A 22113-nucleotide genomic window follows, 5' to 3' on the forward strand; every position below is an offset into this window, starting at 1 on the left:
TACATGCAGACAGCTGTAACTATGGGTATACTATAATGTTTTAAAATCATGCCAAGAAATTCTCTGTTTGGGCCCATAGCCCATTTTAATTGGAGTATTTGCATTTTTCTATCTAACTTCTTAAGTTCTTTATAGATTAGAATTCTATCAGATGTGGAATTAGTTTTTAAAAATAATCTTTTCCCATTCTGTAGGCTGCTGCTTTCTCCTTCTAAGGTCCTTTGCCTTACAGAAGCTTTTCAGTTATATGAAGTCCTACTTATGGTCAATCTTAGTGCCTATGCTATTGGTGTGCTGTTTAGAAAATCTGTACCCAAATCTTAATTGTATTTATGTGTTTCTGGATTTTTGTTATATTTAATTTCTTGAATTTTTTTTCTTCTTGAATTTTTTATATATTTTGGATATTACTCCTCTATTGGAAAAGGAGTCGGTAAAAAAAGAAGTTAAGCAATCAAATTAAAAAAATAACGTCAAAAATGATAGGAAGTAACAATCACTATTCCTTAATATCTCTTAACATCAATGGACTTAATGCCCCAATAAAAAGACACAGACTAACTGACTGGATATGCAAACAGGACCCTACATTTTGCTGCTTACAGGAAACACACCTCAGGGTCAAAGACAAACACTACCTTAGAGTAAAAGGCTGGAAGACAATTTTACAAGCAAATGGTCTCAGGAAACAAGCTGGAGTAGCCATTTTAATATCAGATAAAATTGACTTTCGACCCAAAGTCATCAAAAGAAACTCTGAGGGACACTTCTTGCTGGTCAAAGGAAAAATACAACAAGAAGAACTCTCAATCCTGAACATCTATGCTCCAAATGCAAGGGCACCCTCTTTCATAAAAGAAACTTTATTAAAACTCAAAGCACACATTGCACCTAACACAATAATTGTGGGTGACTTCAACACTGCACTTTCCTCAATGGACTGATCAGGAAAACAGAAACTAAACAGGGACACAATGAAACTAATTGAAGCTTTGGACCAATTAGATTTAACAGATATATATAGAACATTCTATCCTAAAACAAAAGAATATACCTTTTCTCAGCACCTCATGGTACCTTCTCCAAAATCAACCATATAATTGGTCACAAGACAGACCTCAACAAATATAAGAAGATCGAACTAATCCCATGCCTCCTATCAGATCACTATGGAGTAAAAGTGATCTTCAATAGCAACAAAAACAACAGAAACCCACATACACGTGGAAACTGAACAATATTCTACTCAATGATACCTTGGTCAAGGAAGAAATAAAGAAAGAAATTAAAGACTTTTTAGAACACAATGAAAATGAAAACACAACATACCCAAATCTATGGGACACAATGAAAGCAGTGCTAAGAGGAAAACTCATAGCCCTGAGTGCCTCCAAAAAGAATATGGAGAGAGCATACATTACCAGCTTAATGACAAACCTGAAAGCCCTGGAACAAAAAGAAGCTATTTCACCCAGGAGGAGTACAAGGCAGGAAATCATCAAACTCAGGGCCGAAATCAATCAACTAGAAACAAAGAGAACCATACAAAGAATCAACAAAACCAGGAGCTGGTTCTTTGAGAAAATCAACAAGATAGATAAACCCTTAGTCAGACTGACCAAAGGGCACAGAGAAAGTATCCAAATTAACAAACTTAGAAATGAAAAGGGAGATATAACAACAGAAACTGAGGAAATCCAAAAAATCATCAAATCCTACTACAAGAGCCTGTACTCAACACAACTGGAGAATCTGGAGGAAATGGACAATTTCCTTGACAGATACCAAATACCAAAATTAAATCAGGACCAACTAGACCATTTAAACAGTCCCATAATGCCTAAAGAAATAGAAGGAGTCATAGAAAGTCTTCCAACCAAAAAAAGCACAGGACCAGATGGTTTCAGTGCAGAATTCTATCAGACCTTCAAAGAAGAGTTAACACCAATACTCTTCAAACTATTCCACAAAATAGAAACAGAAGGAACACTACCCAATTCCTTCTACGAAGTCACAATTACGCTGATACCAAAGCCACACAAAGATCCAACAAAGAAAGAGAACTTCAGACCAATTTCCCTTATGAACATCGATGCAAAAATACTCAATAAAATTCTTGGCAACCGAATCCAAGAACACATCAAAACGATCATCCACCATGATCAAGTAGGCTTTATCCCAGGAATGCAGGGTTGGTTCAATATACGGAAATCCATCAATGCAATCCACTACATAAACAAACTCAAAGAAAAAAACCACATGGTCATTTCATTGGATGCTGAAAAAGCATTTGACAAAATTCAGCATCCTTTCATGCTTAAAGTCTTGGAGAGAACAGGAATTCAAGGCACATACCTAAACATAGTAAAAGCAATATACAGCAAACCGGTAGCCAGCATCAAACTAAATGGAGAGAAACTTGAAGCAATCCCACTGAAATCAGGGACCAGACAAGGCTGCCCCCTTTCTCCTTATCTTTTCAATATTGTACTTGAGGTACTAGCTCGGGCAATTCGACAACATAAGGAGGTCAAAGGGATACAAATTGGAAAGGAAGAAGTCAAACTATCATTATTTGCAGACGACATGATAGTCTACCTAAGTGACCCAAAAAACTCCACTAGAGAGCTCCTACAGCTGATAAACAACTTCAGCAAAGTGGCAAGTTATAAAATCAACTCAAACAAATCAGTGGCCTTCCTATACTCAAAGGATAAGCAGGCTGAGAAAGAAATTAGAGAAATGACCCCCTTCACAATAGCCACAAACAGTATAAAGTATCTTGGGGTGACTCTTACCGAACATGTGAAAGATCTGTATGACAAGAACTTCAAGACTCTGAAGAAGGAAATGGAAGAAGACCTCAAAAAATGGGAATACCTCCCATGCTCATGGATCGGTAGAATCAATATAGTTAAAATGGCCATTTTGCCAAAAGCAATATACAGATTCAATGCAATACCCATCAAAATCCCAACTCAATTCTTCACAGAGTTAGAAAGAGCAATTATCAAATTCATCTGGAACAACAAAAAACCCAGGATAGCTAAAACTATTCTCAGCGACAAAAGAAAATCTGGGGGAATCAGTATCCCTGACCTCAAGCAATACTACAGAGCAATAGTGTTAAAAACTGCATGGTATTGGTACAGTGACAGGCAGGAGGATCAATGGAACAGGATTGAAGATCCAGAAATGAACCCATACACCTATGGCCACTTGATCCTCGACAAAGAGGCTGAAAACATCCAATGGAAAAAAGCCTTTTCAACAAATGGTGCTGGTTCAACTGGAGGTCAGCATGCAGAAGAATGCGAATTGATCCATCCTTGTCTCCTTGTACTAAGCTCAAATCCAAATGGATCAAGGACCTCCACATAAAGCCAGACACTCTGAAGCTAATAGAAAAGAAACTGGGGAAGACCATTGAGGACATCGGTACAGGGAGAAAGTTTCTGAACAGAACACCAATAGCATATGCTCTAAGAGCAAGAATTGACAAATGGGACCTCATAAAATTACAAAGTTTCTGCAAGGCAAAGGACACCATCAAGAGGACAAATCGGCAACCAACAAATTGGGAAAAGATCTTCACCAATCCTACATCAGATAGAGGGCTAATATCCAATATATATAAAGAACTCAAGAAGTTAGACTCCAGAAAACCAAACAACCCTATTAAAAAATGGGGTACAGAGTTAAACAAAGAATTCTCACCTGAAGAACTTCGGATGGCGGAGAAGCATCTTAAAAAATGCTCAACTTCATTAGTCATTAGGGAAATGCAAATCAAAACAACCCTAAGATTTCACCTTACACCAGTCAGAATGGCTAAGATTAAAAATTCAGGAGACAGCAGGTGTTGGAGAGGGTGTGGAGAAAGAGGAACACTCCTCCACTGCTAGTGGGGTTGCAAATTGGTACAACCACTCTGGAAATCAGTCTGGTGGTTCCTCCGAAAACTGGGCACCTCACTTCCAGAAGATCCTGCTATACCACTCCCGGGCATATACCCAGAGGACTCCCCACCATGTAATAAGGATACATGCTCTACTATGTTCATAGCAGCCCTATTTATAATTGCCAGATGCTGGAAAGAACCCAGGTATCCCTCAACAGAAGAGTGGATGCAAAAAATGTGGTATATCTACACAATGGAGTACTATTCAGCCATTAGAAACAATGAATTCATGAAATTCTCAGGCAAATGGATGGAGCTAGAGAACATCATACTAAGTGAGGTAACCCAGACTCAAAAGGTGAATCATGGTATGCACTCACTAATAAGTGGATATTAACCTAGAAAACTGGAATACCCAAAACATAATCCACACATCAAATGAGGTACAAGAAGAAAGGAGGAGTGGCCCCTGGTTCTGGAAAGACTCAGTGAAGCAGTATTCGGCAAAACCAGAATGGGGAAATGGGAAGGGGTGGGTGGGAGGACAGGGGGAGAGAAGGGGGCTTACGGGACTTCGGGGAGTGGGGGGGCTAGAAAAGGGGAAATCATTTGAAATGTAAATAAATTATATCGAATAAAAAATTTAAAAAAAATAAAAAATAAAAAATAAATTTAAAAAAAAGAAGAAAAAAAAGAAAATGCAAAATGCAAAAAGATTGTAACCCAAAACATCCAGGAAATCCAGGACACAATGAGAAGACCAAACCTAAGGATTATAGGTATAGAAGAGAGTGAAGATTTACAACTTAAAGGGCCAGAAAATATCTTCAAAAAAATCATAGAAGAAAACTTCCCTAAAGAGAGAAGTGCCTTATGTTGCTTGTTTTTTCTTCCCTTTGTAGCTTTTAATATTCTTTCTTTTTACTGTATGTTTAGTGGTTTGATTATAATGTAGCAAGGATAATTTCTTTTCTGGTCCAACATCTTTGGTGTTCTGTATGTTTCTTATATCTTTACAGGTATAAGATATACCTATTCTTTAGGTTAAGAAACTTCCTTCCATGGTTTTGTTGAATATATTTTCTAGGCCTCCTCTATTCTTATAATTCTTAGGTTTGGTCTTTCATAGTGTCCCAGGTCTCCTGGATATTTTGTGTCAGTAATATTGTACATTTAACCTAACCATTTCTTCTATGGTATTTTCAGTGCCTGAGAGTCTCTCTTCCATTTCTTCTATTCTGTTCAGGAAGGTTGACTCTATGGTTCCTGCTTGAATTCTTAAAGTTTTGATTTCCAGAATTACCTCCAAGTTGTGTTTCTTTTATTTCCATTTTGGGTTTTGACAGTTTCATTTGTTTCTTTCAACTGTTTATTTCTATTTTCAGAGATTTCTTTTTTATGTATTTTTTTATTCAATATATTTTTATTTACATTTCAAATGATTTCCCCTTTTCTGGTCCCCCACTCCCCTAAGTCACATAAGTCCCCTTTCCTCCCCCCTGTTCTCCCACCCACCCCTTCCCACTTCCCTGTTCTGGTTTTGCCTTATACTGCTACACTGAGTCTTTCCAGAACCAGGGGCCACTCCTCCTTTCTTCTTGTACCTCATTTGATGTGTGGATTATGTTTTGGGTATTCCAGTTTTCCAGGCTAATATCCACTGAATAGTGAGTGCATACCATGACTGATCTTTTGAGACTGGGTTACCTCACTTAGTATGATGTTCTCCAGCTCCATCCATTTGCCTAAGAATTTCATGAATTCATTGTTTCTAATGGCTGAATAGTACTCCATTGTGTATATATACCACATTTTTTGCATCCATTCTGCTGTTGAGGGATACCTGGGTTCTTTCCAGCTTCTGGCTATTATAAATAGGGCTGCTATGAACATAGTGGAGCATATATCCTTATTACATGCTGGGGAATCCTCTGGGTATATGCCCAGGAGTGGTATAGCAGGATCTTCTGGAAGTGACATGCCCAGTTTTCTGAGGAACCGCCAGACTGATTTCCAGAGTGGTTGTACCAATTTGCAACCCCACTAGCAGAGGAGGAGTGTTCCTCTTTCTCCACATCCTCGCCAACACCTGCTGTCTCCTGAATTTTTAATCTTAGCCATTCTGACTGATATAAGGTGAAATCTCAGGGTTGTTTTGATTTGCATTTCCCTGATGACTAATGAAGTTGAGCATTTTTTAAGATGCTTCTCCGCCATCCGAAGTTCTTCAGGTGAGAATTCTTTGTTTAACTCTGTACCCCATTTTTAATAGGGTTATTTGGTTTTCTGGGGTCTAACTTCTTGAGTTCTTTGTTTATATTGGATATTAGTCCTCTATCTGATGTCGGGTTGGTGAAAATCTTTTCCCAATTTGTTGGTTGCCGATTTGTCCTTTTTATGGTGTCCTTTGCTTTACAGAAACTTTGTAATTTTATGAGGTCCCATTTGTTAATTCTTGAGCTTAGAGCATAAGCTATTGGTATTCTGTTCAGGAACTTTCCCCCTGTACCGATGTCCTCCAGGGTCTTCCCCAGTTTCTTTTCTGTTAGCTTCAGAGTGTCTGGCTTTATGTGGAGGTCCTTGATCCATTTGGAGTTGAGCTTAGTACAAGGAGACAAGGATGGATCAATTCGCATTTATTTATTTCCTCTTTAAGGGGTTCTACCATCTTTATATCATGGGTTTTAAGGTCCTTTTCTTGACCTACTTCATGGGAATATTCATGATCTGCTATGGTAAAATATCTGAGCTCTTGTAGAGACACATTGCCCTAGACATTAATAATTTCATCCTTATACTGTCCTATAGGTATCTGGGTTTGAAATGATTTTAGGTCTAGGTGCTGGTTTCTGGGTTTGTCTTTTTCGGGTGGTGTTTTTTTTCCCTTGGTTTCTGTTTCCCCTCTGTATTTTTGGAGAGTGTGAGAGCTACATATTGCCTGTTTTTCTGGCCTTTCTGGTGGTGTCAGAGCCTGGGATTCAGAGATGAGCTAGGGGACGGAGCGTAGGAGGGACTAGTCTGGGATTCACAGGAGATATGGGCATGGGATCATGGATGCTTCAGCTGGTGACCTGTTGCAGTGAGGGGGACTGGGTCTGGGGAAACAAAGAGGCAGGAGGTCTGTGCGCAGCCTCCCTGTTTTCTGGCAGTAGTGACTTAGTTAAATTTCCATTTCAGGAAACATATATTCTTTTGGTATCAGCAAGTGGCAGAGAATGATGAAGTCAGCAAGCGACTATAGTCGATTTTACCTAATCAATACTTTCATATGAATCACTGCCGGTATTCTCCTAGCCATTTTACAGTCCTTGGATGTCTCTCCATGCAGTAAGAAATGAAATACATTCCAAGTGAAATACATTGGAAAATATGAATAAAAGCATATGCAACTTAGCACCTGCAGCCTGTCAGGACGCACACGCAGTTCTTCCCTCCACTTACAGTTCAAGTCTATCCCTCACCATTGCACTCCGCCATCCTTTCCTCATAAGCAGCTCCTCCCCACAGATGAAGTTAATTAGATCACAAGCAGCTCCGCTACTAATTGAGCTTACCTACACCACAAATGCATTGTCCCACTTTATTAGGATGAGGTGCTCTGATTGTCAATCAGGGGAGTGCTCTGTTCTACTAGACAGATGATGGGAAGCTAGAATCAAGGGGGAAAGATCACCCTCTCAGATCAGAGTGAGGTGACTTCTGATGCCCTTCACTACAGGAGTGAGTGACAAGTTTCTATTGAATTAGGTACCAAATTTACAACACTTTGTTGCTGCAGTGCTAGCAGATTAACACACATGAAGCACAGTAGCTTCCCAGGTTCTGAAACTAAGGACATTGGCACATTGAAGGGAATATCATTCTGCTAACCAGTCAGTAAGAAAAATGGAAAAAGAAAAAGAAAGAAAAAAACCCAGAAGATGTCTGTCCCATAATTTAACATTAAAAAGATGAATTTTGTTTGGAAGAAGAAAGTTTTTCTTCTACTGTGGGGTACCTTGAGTCTTTTATCATCCATGAAGCCTTCTGAGTCACTGAAATGCTGTTCACCACTGGGATTTTTTTGTTTTGTTTTGTTTTATTTGGGGGTGGGGCATTGTTTGGTAGTGGTTTCTTTGTGTGCTCATTAGGTGAATCCAGTGCATTCCTACATGTAATTCCTACACCTATGTGTAGTTTAGGTGTGCACAGTTCAAACAGCAAACCCTTGGTGAAAAATGCCACTCACAAAGGCACGGAGAGATGAAGAGGCTAGCAAAGCTGAGATGGCCAAACCTAGGTGTGCTGGAGATGCAAAGGCAATAGCTTCTAGCTTCAGTTCTGGGGGTGGGGGTGGGTTGAAAGGATGCATTTAAATCCAAATTGGCAGGTGGCAGAATTTATTTCTATCCATTTTGGAAGAAATATATATATATATATCCAAAGTTGTTTTAACCCTAAAAAAAGGAAAAAACTCACTTTCCATATTTTGTTCTGTCCATTTTATCATTCTCCTTACTAATAGGGAAATACGACACATTTGTCTTTTGAGATGAGGCATGCCCTCTGCCATCCAGTCTTTACAGAACATTCCACTCAGATCTAAGCTGACTGTGGTTGATAAGAGCAAAGGCAAGAGAATGTGCACAATGAGGAATAAACAAAAAGGCACTTCCAGGCAAGCAGGGAGTTTCTCCTGCTGTTAGAAGACTCTGCTACTACACACACACACACACACACACACACACACACACACCTTTAACAAATATGCACACTGAATTCTACACGCATCTGAAATATGGGGGAGGAATACACAGAGAAAAACACAATTTGACAATAGCAATGAAAAATCAAAGATACTACTAACTCTATTTTACTTTTAAGTATTTTATATTAAAGAAATATTTTAATTTCCTTAGCCATTATCATCAAATTATAAAAAGATATTACTCTTAATATCATATGACTAAAAAGTAATAATGTAATCTATTTTTACATAAATGTTACCCTACCTCTTTTCTCTGATATTCAAAGCTTACATATTAAATCTTTCTAATGTGCTCTCAAGTCTCTCAATCAACAATAGAATGTTGTACTTTACACAAACACTGACACAAGAAGAAAAGAGCCTCTATCTACCATGATTATTAATAAACTCTAGCATACAGTTTCCTATATGGGGCACTTATTTACCAAAAAGGTAAAAGTAGTGAATATTTTACCTTAACCTTGGATTATAGAAGGCAAGACAGTAATCATTCACTATAAAGAGAAAAACAAAAGATTTATGAGATGATTCAGAGCCTATTGAAAGAATGTCAGCTCAAAGTTCGCAAGTGTGTTTAGGTGCCAATTCTGTAACTTGTTCCTGTTGTTTGATTTGCTGGATCCCTTCTATATAAGACTTAGCTCATAACTAATGATAAATACAAAACACAGATGTAGTGTGGTTACATGATCCAGTTATTCTTAGACAGTCTTATTTAATGCCATCATCAACAAGAGCTGCTGTCAACTCAAAGCTTTTTAAAGGGGCAATATTACACTGTCCTTCAGTTAACAATATAATCAGGAGAAATAAGATAGAAATAAAGTGTATCTTCAATAAACAACCTTTAAAGTTACATTAATAATTGTACAAAAATAATACTCCTAACCAGGCTCTAGCAGGTTTGTGACAGGAAAACACAGGAGCACATAGTGAGGTCGCCGTTCTGGGTTCCCTGTGATAGGCATGCGACAGCTGAGGCGTGATGCATTGGACTGTTGACCTTGCTGCTGTCTGGTAGCTATGATCTAATGAGCCAAGACTTCTCTTTACATAAAAAAAATTAAAAAGAAGCAAAAACAAAAAGGGAAAATGTTGATGTTTAATAATATATTGATATTTTTGTTACTACCAAGAGGTAGCAAATCTTATCATTCCAAATTGACTTCAAAATTAAGCTAGATTCCTATTGTTACTTTAATGTATTTTGGATTCTGTAAGAAGGTAGAAAAACCTTGACATTGGGATACATGCCTATGACCCCATCACGGGGGTCAGGGGAGGCTGAGGTAGGAGGCTTGGTGTTCCATTTGAAGCCATCCCATACTAAATGTTGAGGCCCTCAAAAATGTTGAGGTCTCAAAAGTAAAATGTGGCGGGCAGGAAAGAAGTCTCCCAGTAAAATAAATAGGAAAACAAATTTTCTCAAAACAGAAATACCTATGTTCTCAAAAGCATAGTGATAAGAAATTAAAGTCTTTTGAAAGGGTCACATGTGCCTTTTCATCTTTGTTTGATGTAGAGTTGCTTGTGTGAGGGTTATTGCCCACCAAAAAAAGAGTTAACAGATACACGCATTCAGAAGTCTGGGGGTCAGGAGAGAAATGTGTGATCAAACATGGGAACTGAGGAATGGAGCGTGGACAGCAGGACCCTAATGTCCAGCGTCAGCTTTAGTTTTGAGGTCAATGCCATACATGACTTTGGAAAAGTGCATGCACTGAATGCCGGCAGCGATTGTGGTCATGAGAATTGTGGATCCTGCCATCAGATCTTATCGACTATGATCAAAAAACTGTGATGGGAACAGATGAAGAAAACCATGTGATGGGACTGCTGTTGGGGTTGCTAGTGTACACCAGTCAAATGTAAGCAATGTCCTCACAAATACCCTAATTAACTATATTTAAAAATAATTTTAAATTTCTATAATTAATTTTATTTTACTGAATTCAAGCAATATTGCTGACATGACATAGCAGTCAGTAAACTGTTCTGCACTGTGCACATGGAGAGCAACATTTTGGCTTCACATGTGAAAGCACACAGATCTGAAGGACTGAGCATACACCCTGTCAGTCACCTTAGTCACAACTCTTCTTACAATAAGGGAATTACAAAGTTAGAGAATTTGGATTCCAAGATAAGACAACTTTTGAAATTAAAAGTAAATCAAGTAGTCAGAACACTTTTCTGACTAATATAAGAACTAAAATAAGAACAACTTAGGTTTGGGGTTTTTGTTTTTGTTTTTGTTTTTGTTTTTGTTTTTTGAGGGGGTACTTGCTTTTATTAATCAAATAAATTTAGTAACATCTCACTTTTAATTGACATAAAAAATTATAAACATCAGTTTCTACCTTTTCTATTTTGTTACACTCAATTTTGATTTATTGTGCATATAATTTCTTATGTATTTAGTAAACTGCAACAATATAATTATACAGTATAATATAATAATTACAATATAATTATATTAAACATAACTACAACTAATGAAAAATGAATGTGATCATCTAAAATTTCAAAATGTTAAGCATAGGTAACAAATACCTTTCTGAAATTCATGAAAAACGTTGTCTTAGATTTCTATGTTTGGTGCTTTTATGATGGAAAAGGTAATTAAGCTCAGTTGTTGACAACCTGAGATATACTTTACAGAGTTTATTCCACGTCTACCTGAGTCTGCTCTTTCTTCTACTATACTGGTGGAGAGAGCGCTCACCCTTTCACCAGGGTTTCCTCCTATGCCTACAGCAAAGGCACGAAAGAGCACAGCGACTCAGCCTGGGAACACGTGAGCCAATGCTTTGTCTTCCTAATTGATGTTTTAAGGTTTTGTCATTTGTTGTAATAAAGACATTTCACTGAGTAGGAAAAATTACTTTAATATGTTAAAATGGATCTCTCTAACAATTAAATGTGACAGTATTTTTAACAGTAATAAACTAGCATCCCTTAGACTTTTGATTTTACAATATTTATATAATTAATTACAAATTAAATATGTGATTTATATTTCTATGTAGTTATCATATTATATCATATATAAAAATACAATTTAAAGCATTTCTTCATTAAAGTTATATTTTGTCTAAAACAATAACTATATAATAAACCTAAAAGTGAACTCTATCGCCTAAATTTGGGGTTCAGAATTGGATTGTTGGTTCACAATTATAATCTCCTCACTGAAGAGGCTCAAGAAAAGAAATATTGAGTTCAAAACCAGCCTGGACAGAATAGAAAAACTGTCAGATCAATCATGACAATATTTAGAAACTGGAGTTTAGACTATCTTAAATTCAGTTTAGTGGATGACAAACAGTCATGGGGCCATGAGGATGCAGTGGAGGGCACGGCACAGAGAGTGCAGTGCCCCTGGCAATCCCTGTGAGTCCCTGAGAATGCAGGCCTGCCTGAAGAATGGAAGACTGGGGCCCTGAGCTGAGCTCTGGGATTTGAACTTGTACAGGAAACAAGAGTCAAGTGCACAAAGTGTCCATCCTGGAAAACAACGAGAAACAGACAGACCAGAGACAAGAAAAAGTAGGATGTTTCCAGTGTGGGTGAGTAGGATTTGACTCTTGTTGAAAAAGCCACAGACGGACAGACGCTTCTGCATCCCACAACTGACGGGCCTTAATCAACTGGAAGGCTGCTGAATGTCCCCACAATGCCATCTACTGAGCAGGCTCAGCAGCGTGCTCAGTACAGAAAGGAAGGCAGAAAGGAATTGGTCTATTTCAAATTCATGTATTGAGAGATGAATTTGGAGCTGAGAGACAATGAATTGATAACAACCATGTATGTGTTGAGATTCATTATTAATATCTGAATAGCAAGTCATGATAATAGGCAAGCATCCCTTAAGTAATTCCACATATATGTATATGGTTGACTTCTATCCTTCAACCAAAATGTAATTATATAATTGGAATTTGTTGTTACAAGGCTAAAAGCTGATATTTATATAGTTTATCACACTGTACAAAACAACTATTAGAAACTGAAATATTTAAACAGTGAACAGTCAGTCTGACAATCCAAACTAAACCTAGCAAAAATATTTTTAGATTAGAAAATGCTTTTTAACAATAAATGTATATAGAAATTTAATTCTATTTTTTCCATTTTTATTGGTTATTTTATTTATTTACATTTCAAATGTTATCCCCCTTCCCAGTTTCCCTTCCAAAAGCCCCCCATCCCCTCCTTTCTCCCCCTGACTCTATGAGGTTGCTTGCCCACCCATGCAGCCACTCCTGCCTCAGTGCCTTAGCATTCCCATATGCTGGGTAATCAAGCCTCCACAGGACCAAGAGGCTCCCCTCTCAGTGGTGCCAGATAAAGCATGCCTCTGCTACACATAAACTGGAGCAACAGGTATGCCCTGTGTACTCTGGTTGGTGGTTTAGTCCCTAGGAGCTTGGGGGGAGGGTCTGGTTGGCTTATATGTTGTTCTTCCTATTAGGTTGCAAACCCCTTCAGCTCCTACAGTCCTGGCCCTAACTCATCCATTGGGGAGCCCCGTGCTCAGTCTAATGGTTGGCTGAGAGCATCTGCATCTGTATTGGCCAGGCTTTGGCAGAGCCTCTCAGGGAACAGCCATACTTGGCTCTTGTCAGCAAGCACTTCTCGGCATCAGCAATAGTGTCTGGGTTTGGTGTCAGCAGATGGGATGGATCAACAGATGGGGGAGTCTCTGGATGGCCTTTCCTTCAGTTTCTGCTCCACTCTTTGTCCTTTTCAACAGGAGGAACTCTGGATTAAAATTTTTGAGGTGGGTAGGTGGCCCCCATCCCTCAACTGGGGACAATGCCTATCCACTGGATAAGGTCTCTACAGGTTTTATCTCACGTTTGTTGGCTATTTTAGCTAATGTCCTCCCTGGTGGGTCCTGAGAACCTCTTGGGTCTCTGGCATCTGAGACTTTGTAGTGGCTACCCCGAGTTCCCCCTCCCCCACTGCTACACACCTACTTTCAGATTCCTGACCCTCTGTACTTCTCCCCCATGCCCCCATATCAGAACTGGACCCCTTTTTCCCTCCCCCTCCTCTCTCCCTCTAGACCCCTCTCTTCCTCTACTTCCCAGAGATTATTCTCTTCCTCCTACTAGGTAGTACTATAGCACCCACACTTTGGTGTCATCTTCTTTCTTCTTAGTCTGTATAGTCTTAGTCTTCTTTCTATATAGTCTGTAAGTTGTATCTAGGGTATTCTGGGCTTCTTGTTGGCTTATACCACTTCTCAGTGACTTCATACCATGTGTGTTCATTTGCTACTGGGTTACCTCACTCAGGATGATATTTTCTAGTTCCATCCATTTGTCTAAGAATTTCATGAAATGGTTTTTAATACCTGAGTAGAACTCCATTATGTAAATGTACCACATTTTCTGTATCCATTCCTCTGTTGAGGGACATCTGGATTGTTTCCAGCTTCTGGCTATTATAAATAAGGCTGTTATAAACATAGTGAAGCATGTGTCTTTGTTATATGTTGGAGCATCTTTTGGGTATAAATATATAATAATAGTATATTTAGGTCTTCAGGTAGAAGTATTTCCAGTTTTCTAAGGAACTGCAAGTCTGATTCCCAGAGTGGATGTACCAGCTCACAATCCCACAAGCAGTGGAGTAGTGTTCCTCTTTCTCCACATCCTCCCCAGCAACTGCTGTCTCCTGAGTTTTTAATCTTAGCCATTCTGACTGATGTGAGGTGGAATTTCAGGGTTGTTTTGATTTGCATTTCCCTCGTGACTAAGGATGTTGAACATTTCTTTAAAGTGCTTCTCAGCCATTTAAGATTCCTCAGTTGAAAATTCTGTTTAGCTCTGTTTCCCATTTTTAATAGGGCTATTTGGTTCTCTGGAGTCTAACTTCTTGAGTTCTTTGTATATTTTGGATACTAGCCATCTATCAGATGTAGGGTTGGTAAAGATCTTTTCCTGATCCATGGATTGCCATTTTGTGCTATTGACAATGTCCTTTGCCTTACAGACGTTTTGCAATTTTATGAGGTCCTATTTGTCAATTCTTGATCTTAGAGCACAAGCCATTAGTGTTCTGTTCAGGAAATTTTCCCCTGTGTCAATGTGTTCAAGGTTCCCATTTCTCTTCTATTAGATTCATCTTATCTGGTTTTATATGGAAGTCCTTGATCCACTTAGACTTGAGCTTTGTACAAGGAGAAAAGAATGGGTCAATTTGCATTCTTCTACAAGCTGACTGACAGTTGAAACAGCATCATTTGTTGAAAATGCTGTCTTTTTTTCCATTGGATGGTTTTAGCTCCTTTGTCAAAGATCAAGTGACATAGGTGTGTAGGTTCATTTCTGAGTCTTCATTTCTATTCCATTGATTAATCTGTCTTTGTACCAATACAATGAAGTTTTTTAATCAATATTTCTCTGCATATGTAAAGCCTGAGTTCAGGAATGGTGATTCCCCCATAATTTCTTTTACTGTTGTCATTTTTTTCCGATATCCTGGTGTTTTGTTGTTGTTGTTGTTTTTGTTATTTCAGATAAATTTAAGAATTATTCTTTCTATCTCTGTGAAGAGTTCAGTCAGAATTTTGATGGGGATTGGATGACTCTGTAGATTGCTTTAGGTAAGATGGCCATTTTTACTATGTTAATCTCCACAAGCCTGGGAGATCTTTCCACCTTCTGAAATCTTCAATTTCTTTCTTCAGAGACTTGAATTTCTTGTCATACAGATCTTTCACTCGCTTGGCTAGCATCACAACAAGGTATTTCATGTTATTTGTGACTATTGTAAAGGGTGCTGGGACCCTAATTTCTTTCTCACTCTGTTTGTCCTTTGAGTAGAGAAAAGCTACTGATTTGTTTGAGTTAATTTTATATTGAGCCACTTTGTTGAAGTTGTTTTTCAAGTTTAGGAGTTCTCTCGTGGAATTTTGGGGGTCATTTAGGTATACTATCATATCATCTGCAAATAGTGATATCTTGACTTCCTCCTTTCCAATTTGTGTTTCTTTGATCTATATTTATTTATTTATTTATTTATTTATTGCCTAATTGCTCTGGCTAGAACTTCAACTACTATACTGAATAGATAGAGGGAGCGTGGGCAGCCTTGTCTCATCCCTGATTTTAGTGGGACTGCTTCAAGTTTCTCTCCATTTAGTTTGATGTTGGCTATTGGCTTGCTGTATATTAGTTTTATTATATTTATGTATGGAGAAATTTAACTAACTTTAAAAGGACTTAGAAATGAGCTTATATAATACTTAATGTTTCAAAAATGTTCAGCACATTAACTTTATAAATTACAGAAGTCTAAGTAACATAAATACACTTTATAGCCATTTGATTTTATTGAGGTTATAGATCATGTTTTGGTAAGGGAGTGGTAAAACAGAGTCTCATACTGTAGCCAAGGATGGTCAGGAACACCCTGCTTAGGTGAGGCTGGCATCAAGTTTCCTGCTATCCTGACTCAGCCCAGAGGGCTGGGATCACAGGCAAACGTGATGATGTGTAATTGATACATCATGAATCTTGAACTGCTGCTATTTGGGAATTTATTTCAAAAGTGTGTGGGAATGATACCATGCCTAGCAGAAGAGCTATGAGTAATAGACAGATGCGGGTAGAGGGAGAGTCAGTTGTCTTTAATGTGCGGCATCTGGTGGACTGACTGTGCTTCCAAGGATGGCCACACAAAAAAGGATATATAAACAGCAGGAAAAAATGTTCAATTGCCTATAAAAAAACCAATAAGGATACAAATTTGGGTGAGTATGGAATTAGGGGTAGATATTGGAAGATTTGAGGGAGGAGGCGTGAAATCAAATTACAATGTATGAATTAATAAGATTTTTAAATAAAAAAGTAAATATAAGGTAAAGACAGAATACTAACTTTGCTACCCTGATAGCAAAGACCTATCAATTACCTGTGTCATGCATGCCTATCCTCCATCCAAGAAAAGAAAACTGCCAACAATAAATACATTTCTACCTATCTTAAAAAGATAATCTGGGCCATAAACATATAAAGAAGACAAGATGTGAGAGATACAAGTGAGACTTTGCAGACTAGTTGCTATTTGAGAAGCCTGCTCCAATACTATGATTTTCAGTTACTACTAGAAAAGTGGCTAGTTTGCTCCTAAGAGGTCATGCAGCACAGCAGGCATACTCAGATGGGGCTGTACTGTGCTGTCCTTGGGAACACCATGAAAGAGCTCCATATAATGTACTAGTGAAGCTGTGCTGTCATCAAAATTTACACACAAGGTCAACAAATACTTATGTGCCTTCTCTAGAGACACATAACCATCTTTGTGCTGCATCTTTAACTCAAACTCACTCTTAATTTCCTCTCCGAAACTTTCCTACATTCTGTTTTGGAAAGCACAATACTGATTTCCATGATTGAAAGGAGGGTGTTTTCAATCGCGTACTTATTTGATTTGACAAGAAAATTGCAGCTGATGCTATTTCTAACAATGACATTGAAATAGCTGTATTGTCATTGTATGAGGCAGTGCAGTATTTAAAAGCCATCTTTATAAATAAAACTATTCACATGATGACAGGAACTTAGGACTGGAGAGATAAAAGCACTCCTTGGTAAGCATGACCTTTAATGCAAATGCCCTTCCAATCACACTGATACAAAGCAACAAAGTAAAAGGAAATTATTTATACCATTACTTTATCACTGAACACATTGTAAAAGCAAATCAAGCTGTAACTGCCATTCATGCCACAGTATGCAAAACTAATTAAGCCATATGTTTTACACCAGGATGGGACACTGAAAATTTAATATGACAAGTCCATATTCCATTGGATATTTATTTAGATTTTCTGTATTTTCTAAAAGAATTAAAAAATATGTTTGTCTGGAAAAAGGATTTTAAATCAGTTATAGGTCATGGGCCACTAGGTCTGTGTCAGAAAGGTTTGGGGGCAGAAATAGGAACTTACCTTCACTTCTTGGGAGGCCCAGTCCCAAAAGATAACATCTACAATAAACTCCTGCACATAAACTCAAGGATCACTGCAGAATGTGCAGAATGTGAGGGCAGAGAGTCTAAAACCAGAGAGAGGAACAGCAAGTTTTCTGTGAGATGGTGATAGAAGCTTCATCCAAAAGGTCTCACTAACATGGCCACATAAACAGGAGACAAGGAGAAACGCACCAACAGACATGCTAACACAGATGAGAGGACACCATGAGATCTTGACCCCACACCCATAAGACTTCCCAACATGGCTGCTCAAACCCAAGCTGAATGAGGACACACAAACTGGCTGGGGAAAGCACATGAGGCCTCAGCCATACACAGAGAAGTGCAGGTGACAGAGCAAAGCTGAAAGTGTGCAAGGTGGCCCTCCCCACTCCCCTGCCCCCCAAAAAACTAAGGACACATAAACAGTTTCTCTGAATAAATGCCTATCCTCACTAAGGAAAACTGAAGTATAATCAATCTGTTCTCTCTAACCTATTACAATAGATCACCTCAAACATAAATAAAAGATGTAAAATTTTAATAGAGAATATATGAGGTTATTGAGAATATTTTAAAAAAAGCATAACGTTAAGTAAACAGCACCTTTGGGGAATGGCATTCCGACAAAAAAGTCACTGAAAAATAAAGAGCAGAAGATAAAAACAAAAGGCATTTAATGAGCTAGTATTTACAGACACAAACTAGAGACACATCTGTCTCCATGGAAGCCATATTCTAGCACATTGGAGGGGATAACATACATGGCTCTACAAAGTCACGTAGAAAACTAGCCACAGAGTAAAATGGCTCACAATATCTTTATTACCTATAATCAATCTTCAAAATATTGCAGCAGCCTTAATAAAGGAAGGGCTATTTAAACTGTTTTATATTTATTTTTTATTGGTTATTATTTATTTACGTTTCAAATGTTATCTCCCTTCCAGGTTTCCCCTCTGCAAATCCCCTACCCCACCCCCCTCTTTCTCCCCTGCTTCCTTGCAGGTGCCCACCCACTCCCACCCACTCACCCACCCACTCCCACTCACCCACCCATTCCCACCCACCCACTCCCACTCCCACTCACCCACCCATTCCCACCCACCCACGCACTCCCACTCACCCACCACCCACTCCCACCCACTCCCACTCACCACGCTATCATTCCCCTATGCTGGGGCATGGAACCTTCACAGGACCAAGGGCCTCCCCTCCCACCGATGCCAGACAAGGCCATCCTCTGCTACATATTGTTAATGAGTATAAATAGATATAGTAAAGAAATAAGCATTGTCATTTTAAATGATACAAAATATCATTAATAAACTTTCATGTTTGGAATATTGTTGTCATTACTTATTTCAATAAAAAAGATAGAGATTTTCACCTTATAAATGTGTGTATGAATGTACATTAATAAATATATAAGTACAATTATATGTAAAATTTAAGATGAATCTTATTTTCATTTAATCCCAATAACATTGGCAACAATATTAGGGTTATTCTATTTTACAAATGAGAAAACTGAGTAACAAGGCATTGTGCTATAGCCTGACAATGGTCACATGGCCCATCAGTGGCAAAATGACTCAGTTCTGGGAGACCGTCCCAAAGTCGTCACTCTTAGCCAGTTCCCCAGGTTTTCTCTGCACCCATTCTTCCATCCCCTGAACACTCCTCTCCATTCTCATTACCTGACGTTTGCTACTATTAGATCTTCTTTAGCAATGGTAAAGTGGTTATTCTCTAAAGAAAATGCTAAAGAGACATCAGTGAATTAGGGAAATGAGGAAAACAAAGTTTTATTTGCCAAGATCTGTCAAATGTCTGTAGGAGGCGGTACATAATAATTCTGGAGTGATAGATGGGGTTCCCATAGGAAATGTAGCCTATAGAGAAAATGAATAATTTTGAAAGTATTAAGGTCATTAATATCCACCACATTAATATAATTAAATAGATCAATCAAGCACAGGAAATCCCTGGAAATCCTCCAAGAGATAAATCCTCTTTATTATCACTGTTGGCAGTTTTTCAGTGTAATGGGATCTCTAGAAGTAACAGTGAAGCAGAAGTACACTGCACTGAGAGCCAAGGGTGCTACAGCGGGACTGCACCACACTAAGAGCCAAGGGTCCTACAGGTGTTCTGTTCTTTCTGATGTTAGGAATGGTGAGAAAATTATTCTTTGTCTATGCTGCCTTTCTCACAATCTTTTTTAAACACTAAAAGAAAAGTAACTGCTAATTACATATAAGTTTGGTCTACAATGGTACATTGCTGCCAGTTCACTAGAGCTTGGTAAATAAAGGCAAGAATAGAATGAGGCACTTCACACTGACAATCCAAGAATAACTCTTCAAAAAAGTGATAATGGATGTTCTTATTCGAAGGAAATTGATGAACCCTCAGCTTATATTTAAAACTGCACTAGCAACAGCCTCTATAGGTTTTCTCACTGTCGGCTTCTATCCAGAAAGTCCAAGTAATAATCCTCTGTATTAGCCTTAACTTAAAGATCTCATTGAGATCCCACTATAAAGAAAAGTTACACAAAGGATAATTTAATTGTGCTATCAAACAGACATAATTGAGGGAAAATTACAAACCCCATAATAGGTGCCTTGTACAGATTCCAGTCTGTACAAACAGTGCTCCTCTGGACCAGGCCATGTCGCCCGACCAGGTGTAATTATACCCAAGGATGAGAGAAAAATTCGCGGGGCCAAAGGAAAAGAAAATGCTCCTTCCCTTCTTTTGCATATATAAGCATTTTGCAGTCAAATGCATAGGATATATAATCATTACTTTTGTTAGACAATCAGATGTGCCCTGGGCAACTATTTACTATTTTAGAATAAATTCTTTAGTCTCAAATACATGGTTTAAGAAAAGTAGAAATGATCTGGATGCCCACTCCTCACTGTATACATCCATCCGCATTACCAAAGGACCTTAGCTAGACCACTCCATTATCTCCACCCACCCCACAACCTGCCTAAAGAACACCTGACCTGTCTGTCTGCATGTGTCCATTCCTGCATACCCTACTCACCACTGCCAAGGCTCCTCACATTCTCATGTGGATGCCCTCATCCCTGCAGAAAACTCAAACCCACCAAGTCTGTTCCACCCTTTCCTGACACATGAACCTTGCCCTTTCTCTGGGAAGAAACCAGACTCAACCCAATATACCCATCCCCACAACCTGTGGACAACCCTTCTCCAGAGAGGGGCACTATATCTATAATCAGTGACTGTAACCAACCCACAAACATGTATGCTATACCTGCCAGCTTATTGAAGATGCTGTCTTTCTCCAACTGAAATACTGACTTCTTTGTAAAAGAGGATAGCTACATGTAGAACAAAGAAACTCAATCTTCTTTCATGACACTGCATTAAACTCAACTCCAAACAAAACAAGAATTTCAACATAAGAGCTAATACCCTAAATCTGATATACAAAATATACTAGAACTCAATGGCAAAGGAATGTATTTCTGAAGAAGACAAAGATAGCACAGGCATTTGGGTCAACAACTAATAAATGGCATTTCATAAGACTAAAATTTCTATATAGCAAAGGATTGTATCACTCAAGAAAAAAAGCAGCCAACATTGTGGGGTAGAAATCTTTATCAAGTATATATCTGATAGAGAGTTATAATTTAGGATGTATAGATGGATGGACGGATGGTTACATACATGCATACATACACACATACATACATACATGCATAAATATATTCATTCATAGATGATACACACACATACATAAACTCAAAAACTTAACCTCAAAAGAACAAACCACCCAATTAAAATGTGTGTCATGGGAATAGACTTCTCAAAAGATGAAATAGAAGTGACTGAGAAACTACTTACTCTTTGGGGTAAAGTCTCTTTATTCTCTCTTATTTTGCCTCTCCTTCAGGGGATCACACTGAGGCCACCCCTTGTTTAGCATTTTACCTGTAAGTTTTTCTATTATATTACATTCCTGAGTAACAAATTATGGGGCTACATCACCCATTATTGATTTCTGGGACTCAAAAGTTGATTTTCATGTGAATGTGTCAACACAGGCAAGACTATGATCTTATTTTTTTTAATTTAATTCAATTTTTTCTCATTCATTTTATATCCTGCTCACTGCCTTGCCCTGGTCACTCACTGCCTCCCACAACCCTTTATTGAGCCCCCTCTCCCCTTCTCCAATGAGCCGGTGGGGTCCCTCTGGGTATTCCCCCTACCCTGGTACTACAGGTCTCTTACAAGACTAGGCACTTCCCCTCCCACTGAGTCCAGGCACGGCAGCCCAGCTAGTAGAAAAAAAGTCAACATTGTGTGTATTCTATCATTAGGATTTTGTAAGATGTTTTTTTTATTCGATATATTTTTTTAATTACATTTCAAATGATTTCCCCTTTTCTAGACCCCCACTCCCCGAAAGTCCCATAAGCCCCCTTCT

General features: G+C 38.4%; 1 protein-coding gene across 1 annotated transcript in view; it reads right to left on the reverse strand.

The window, feature by feature from the left end:
* Stpg2 (sperm tail PG-rich repeat containing 2) overlaps positions 1-22113 on the reverse strand; it is a 499721-nt gene that overhangs the window by 234936 nt on the left and 242672 nt on the right. The window lies entirely within an intron of this gene.

The sequence above is a fragment of the Apodemus sylvaticus genome, chromosome 4 (genome assembly GCF_947179515.1).
Source record: "Apodemus sylvaticus chromosome 4, mApoSyl1.1, whole genome shotgun sequence".
Taxonomy (NCBI): Eukaryota; Metazoa; Chordata; class Mammalia; order Rodentia; family Muridae; genus Apodemus; species Apodemus sylvaticus.